The following is a 6,349-nucleotide window of genomic DNA, read 5'->3' on the forward strand; positions in this document are numbered from 1 at the left end:
GGTATGGTCTGGGAACCCCTGGGGATTCCTAAGACCATCTGTAGAGGTCAGCAAGGTCAAACTCCCATCCTAATAATACTTAGAGGTCTTTTGTCTGTTTCATTCACTCTTCTTATGATCGTATATGTTTTTCAAGAGGTTGTGTGATGTAGGGTGATGTTAACGCTCTCATAGCTGAAGAGACTTTTCTGTTTTAAACAGAAGTTTCACTGTTAACATGGTAAATATCAGTAAACAGAACCCACATAAACAAAAGCCCTTCGGGCTCCTGGGTAGCATTTATGAGCCTAATGAGGTCCTGAGACTACAAGGCTTGTGAACTTCTGGCTCAGGCTTCCTGCAGCTCCTTCCACTTGGTCGTGCAGCTGACATGGAAGCATCGCCCCAAAAAATATAAATACATTTTTTAAATTATACATAGCCTGCATTTAATGCTTTGATAGTAAGATTATGACCACAGAATATGAATTCAATCTTTTGTAGGCAAAGCCCCATGGACCACTCTTCCCAAAATGACATATACATTAAAAGCATACAATCTACAACCAAACTGCCTGGGCTCAGACCCCAAATCTGTTCCATCCTAACTGTGATGTTGGGCAAGGCAGTCACCTCTCGGGCTCAGTTTCACCATCTGCAGTGGGGTACTGTGAGCACCTGGAAGGATTCTGAGGAAGGTTAATGCATCCAGCATGGTTAGAACAGTGCCTGCAACACAGTAGACAAACATGCTGACTCTGATTGTAAAACTAAGGTGAAACCTACAGCAGTGCTATGAATGTCACTTTCAATTTATTTCAGCAGTTGTCCTGCCTCACTTCAATCATTGAACACCAGTGGCAGCGAGCCCTGGGTCTGAAGTGTTGTGGGGGCACAGCATGGGTTAGCATGGGCGTCAGGGTGGACAGTGCTCCAGCAGTTTGGGGACATGGCTGCAGGCTGCGGTGAGAGTGGGTGTTCTCAGGAAGGCAGTACAAAAGTCTGGAAGGTGGAGTTGTGTGTCCCTAGACTGAGAGGTGGGCACATGGCCACTCGATGAGGGAGGAGAAGTGGTTCAGGTTAGCAAGCACACAAGGAGTTGAGGGACAGCAAAGGAGCGTGCCAAGGGAGAGTATGGCCAGGTTTTAGGGCTCGTGCACTGGCAAGTGGCCCTGGACTGTCCTGCTTGTCACTTACACACCTGCTGGTGGTGAGAAGAAGAGCCCTTTAGTGATGGGTTTGCATGGTAGATGCCTGCTGGCCCAGGCTGTAGGCACCTTGACTCACTCGGCCCTTTCCCCGAGCAGGCACCTTGAGAGCCACTCCCCACTTCCTGCCCCACCAGGCCCTAGTCCAGAGAAGGGGCTTTATGCGTGCACAGACCTTTTACAGCACAATAATACACATTGAGTACAACATAGGTGTTCAGTAGTATGGGAACCAATATTGACTTTGTCACTGAAGCACAGCTTTATTTTGCAACTTTAAAAAAGTACTCAGGAAATAAAAGGATGGATTTCATATGAGTTAAATATAGAAACGCCATGGGGCTGCCCCTGTGTACCAGTGTTGAATACTGTAAATTATCTTGCAGGGACCCCTGCTGTCCATTGAGGCTGTCTCCCTCAGACCCTGGAACAACCTTTCCTTCTTGAACTTGACCTCCTAGGCCAGTGCTGCAGTTCTACCGTTCTGCCAGTAGACATGGATTGTAAACACGGTCTACAGAATTTGTCTTGTTTATTCTGTTTATGAGACCCTAACCTCATATACGATTGCCTTAGGCCCCAAGTACAAATAAACTGTCAAGCAAAGTAAATATAAAGCAGCAGGATGGACATGGCCAAGGCCAAACTGTATGCTTTGATCTGAGGTGTGTGTGAAGCCAGAGCGGCCTCCTGCCTCCAAAGAATCTCCAACTCAGCCTGGTCAGCGATCATGACTCCTCCAGCAGGGCTGGCTGTGGATTCCAGAAACACAGGATCCTCTCAGCTAACTGCTGAGAGCATGGCAACCTGCGGTGATCTATGAGGGGAGCGTGCTTGAACAGGCCACGGTTCAAATTCTATGTGGAAATGGTTGCCTCTTCCCTGGTCGAGTCAGCCTGCAGATTACAGGGAGGAGGAGGCCATGCCTGAGCCTGGCGGCCCTGCTTCCAGCCGGCCTGTCACGCAGGAAGGCTTCTCCGGGTGCTCAGCCCTTGTCTCAGGTGGGCTGGGCTGGGCTGGTCACGTGCTGCTGGCACCGTGCTCCACCGGCCTCACCACTACGTGGAGCTACAGGTCATGGCACCAGGCGCCAGGCGAAGCACAAAGCCCTCCAGAATTTCCTAGGGTTTTCGGACCAGCTCTTCACATCCTCCTTGCCTTCATCCAAGCCAGCATTTCCCTCTGGCCTTGTCGCGCCTCCTCCTGCTGTCCCCTGGACCACATCTGGCCCCACTGGAATCTATTCTCCACAAAGGAGCCAAAATGATGCTTTTAAAATAGACCAATCGGTCCTTGGCTCTAAATCCTCCCCACCCGATCCTTGAGCACAAAGGCAGGGTTCTGTGGTGGTGGTGGAACCCAGCACCCATTGTCCCCCTCACCGCTACTCTAAGGTCCCCTTCCAAAAGACCAAATTTTATGTGATGTATATTTTACCACAATTTTTTAAAAGCTGCCTTCTCTGGGAAGCCTGCCCTAACCACCCATCTCTATGGCTGCTCACGACTCCTCACCTACCGTGTGCTTTGTTGACTTGCTTCACTTCTTGTTTCTCTCCTGTCCCTGGAATGGAAGCCCATTGAGGACAGGCATCATCTCGCTCACTGCTTGTCCCCAGCACCCAGAGCATGGCTGCACAGTAAAAGTCTTCTAAAGGCAATTCTGTTTTATCCCACAAGAATCTCCTTCTCTCTCCACTCCATCATCATCTGCAGCTGCCTTGGGCTGGGGGCCTCTCCCCGTTCCCCTGGAGGTCCCCCCACCCCCTTGGCTGCACTCTGGGACAAGTAACCACCTGCTGTCTTTGCTCCTTCCCTCTGCATCTCTTTCTTTTGTCCTTTCTGGTTCTGTTATGGACTACAAAACATCTGGGAATGGGCTAGCAACCTCTGAGAACAGGGGCTGGACAAAGGCAAGGCTGGCAGAAAAGCAGGGATGTCTGGGAACATCTGCTTGTCACCTTATCTTTTCTGTTACACTGTGGCTGTTGGAATTCAAGCTGGTTAATGGCAACCTCTACAGCGGTAGGGCCCCTACTGATTTGCTGAAAAGTCATAACGGTCACAGGCCTCCAGGATGCAGGACCAGCCAACCTTAGTGGAAAGGCACACAGGCCTAGGGCTGTCCTACTTGAGGGGAACAGCATGCATGTGTCTGGCCTGGTAAAATGGAACCGCTATGCCGACAATTGCTGGCTGTGCATTGCTGAATGGAGATGCAGCCAGTCTGATCACTGGTCACATCCCAGAGGCCAGCAAGTAGAGGACCCTGTTGGCTCCACGGCGCATCCCACCAAGAGCTCTCCGGGAACCTGCACACACATAGGCCACAGGTATCTTATTCCCACAGCAGATAACTCTGGGGACCAGAGAGAGAGCATACTAAAACTTTAAGGAATAAGCTACACACTGGACATCCAGACATGGACCCACTTTTCTGGTATCTGAATACAGATGGCACTCTGAGCCCACCCTGGGGTGTCGGGAACCCAGGTCTCTGGCCAGTGTGACTCCCCAGTGCAATGGACCTGGACAAGCGAACCGCAGCTTGGATGGATGAAAACCCAGTATAAACTTGTAGCATAAGAAAGGGGTTGGCTTATGACAAGGAAGTGCAGAAGGGGCCCCACATGTAGGGGCTGGATCTAGAGATGCGAACCAGGTGTCCTGGGTCCCACTTGTGGCCTTTAGCCCCCAGTCTCTCGGAGGCCTTGCCTCTCCAACAACTGGCTTTCTCCATCGGGTGGACAAGGTCCTAGCAGCACATGCAATTCTCCCTCCTACTCTGTGACCCTAAAGGCAAGGTTCCTTCTCCATCTGCAAACAGAAGTCCTAAAGAAGGGCCTGCTGGGTTGACCTTCCTGTCCCAAACCAGTCAATGTGGCAGTAATGTGACACTGAGGGCTGCAATCACGTGGGCAGGAGTCAGGAACCTGGCTGTCCCTGGGACCTGCACCCTTGGGCTGCCCCTGTCGCATGGTCCCATTTGTGTGAGCAGCCCCAGGGAGCCCAGTGGTGAGGAGCTGAGACTCCTGCCAACAGCCAGGTAGGGGTGTCACCCTGGAAGCTCTTCCTAGAGTGCCAGGCAGCTTCACATGGCTGCACCCTTGTGAGTGACCCTGAGCTAGAACCAATCATGTTGCTGCTCCTGGGCTCCTGGCCCCTAGAAACGGTGAGATTAGCTGTCTTAACTTGCCAAGTTTTAGGGTAATTTATTACATAGCAATGGATAGCTGAAACAATCAACAGAACAAGGGGGTAAGTTAATGACTTTGGCATGCGCTGCCCAGAGCTGTAGGTGTTAGCATTTGGGGGGGGTCTACAGACCCTGCCCTTTACATCTGTCCAAAATCCCACACCCTGCAGTCACAAGAAACATTGAGGAATACATACCTATTTGGTTGTGTGCAATTCCTGTACAAGATTTTTGCTAGTAGAAATAAGACTCTTCATCTTTTCAAAAACAAAACCTGTGATCACAAAATCTTGTTTGACACGTGGTGAGTAAAATCCAGTTAATGAAGGATATGAGAAGAAATTGTTTTTTCAGAGAGACCTTTAGTTCAGAAATGAAATTTACCAAAATTCAAAGAGATGAACAAGTTTATTCAAACATTCCACAAGAGAGTATACTTTATAGAAGACGCCCTGCATTAGCCAACAGGTAGTTGAAGATAGGTCGTTCAAAGCTGTGTGACTTAGCCTCCACATGATAAACTCACTTGTATAGTTGTGGGAGTGGCAGTTACACTGTGCAGTAGTCCAAGGGCTTCAGAGGCCAGGGTAAGTGTGGAAGCAACTGTGTTTTTTTTTAGAAAAAATGGTTTAGAAGTTTACCTGCTGCCAAACTGCCTAATTTGGGAAGAAGCAAATAATCATTTGCTCTGGTATTAAAGAAGACTAGCTCTTAAAACAAAAATGGCCCAAAAGATCATGTCTGTCTCCAGATGCTTACATATCACTCCTATTTTACAAACAAGGCAACTGACCCAGCTCCCCCTCCAGGGTGCTTTGGTCAAAGAATGAAGGCACCTAGTGTCAAGGTGGCAGTGCAGAGACCTACGTCATGCCCTGATACCAGGAGTCCACTCCTGGGTGCCTCTCAGACAGTTAAGGAAAGCCACATGGAAATGTCCTGACAAAAGTGTTCAGAGAGTTGAGGAAGTACAGGTGAGTAAACAAGTCGGGAGGCCAGACAGCAGAGAAGGCAGGACTGAAGCACGGAGAGGGAAGTGGATTGAAGCTGAGTTCTAGTGGTGGTGAGCACCTCTGGGGACTGAGGGCCAAGGGAGGTCTGGTGAGCAAGCTTCTCTTCTAGGGTCCAGGCCAGGTCACCTGAATCCTTCAGCTAAATCCCTATTGCTTAGGTGAGTGCATCGGTAGGCCTGAAGCAGGGTGGGGATCACCTCTCCAGAGGCTGGGACTCAGCCGGCCTTCACAGCATAGCAGTTAAATAAGTGCATCCACATAATCTGTTTTTCCAGAACCTCATTTCCTAAGACATCATAGGAATAACTCCTGGATATGAATGGCTTCCTGGTTCACAAACTGCTTTCACAATTACATTGCGTTTTATCTGTACAACAATTCAGTGAGAAAGCCAACTTTGGCCTCACTTTGCAGATACTTATTATTATCCCCATTTTACTGATGAGAAAACTGAGGTGTGGGAAAGGTAATGACTTGCTCAAGGCTATGAGCTGAGGACAGCAGCCTGCATTCTTTCCCTGGAGGCTGGCCCCTTGCCATCCCTCAGCACTGCTTCCAACTGCCAGGCAGAGATCAGACCACTGTAACAATTTCATTTCAAACAGTATAAAAACGATTGCATTTTATACCCTGTCCAAACACATTCAAATGTATTAGAGGCTCTGAGTCACAAGTCCTCTGGACCGGGTGATGAGGGGAACGGGTGAGGGTGGGGGGCCCGTCACTTCCGGTCAGAGCCTGTTGCACAAGCTTCCATAAGGTGCAAGAACCTCTCTGGGAACTTTGGTCAGTCACGGGACTGGCTGGAAGGCGGAGAGTGGGTGGGGCCACCACAGAAGAAAACAGTTCGGGAGGAGCCCCGAGCGGGCCTGACTGTGCAGAAATAAAAAGCGGTTCAGAGGTGTGAACTGGCAGCTGCCCCGGGCTGGGGGGGGCGGTGGGGCGCTGCTCTCT

This window comes from Manis javanica, chromosome 17, assembly GCF_040802235.1.
Source record: "Manis javanica isolate MJ-LG chromosome 17, MJ_LKY, whole genome shotgun sequence".
In the NCBI taxonomy this organism is placed as follows: Eukaryota; Metazoa; Chordata; class Mammalia; order Pholidota; family Manidae; genus Manis; species Manis javanica.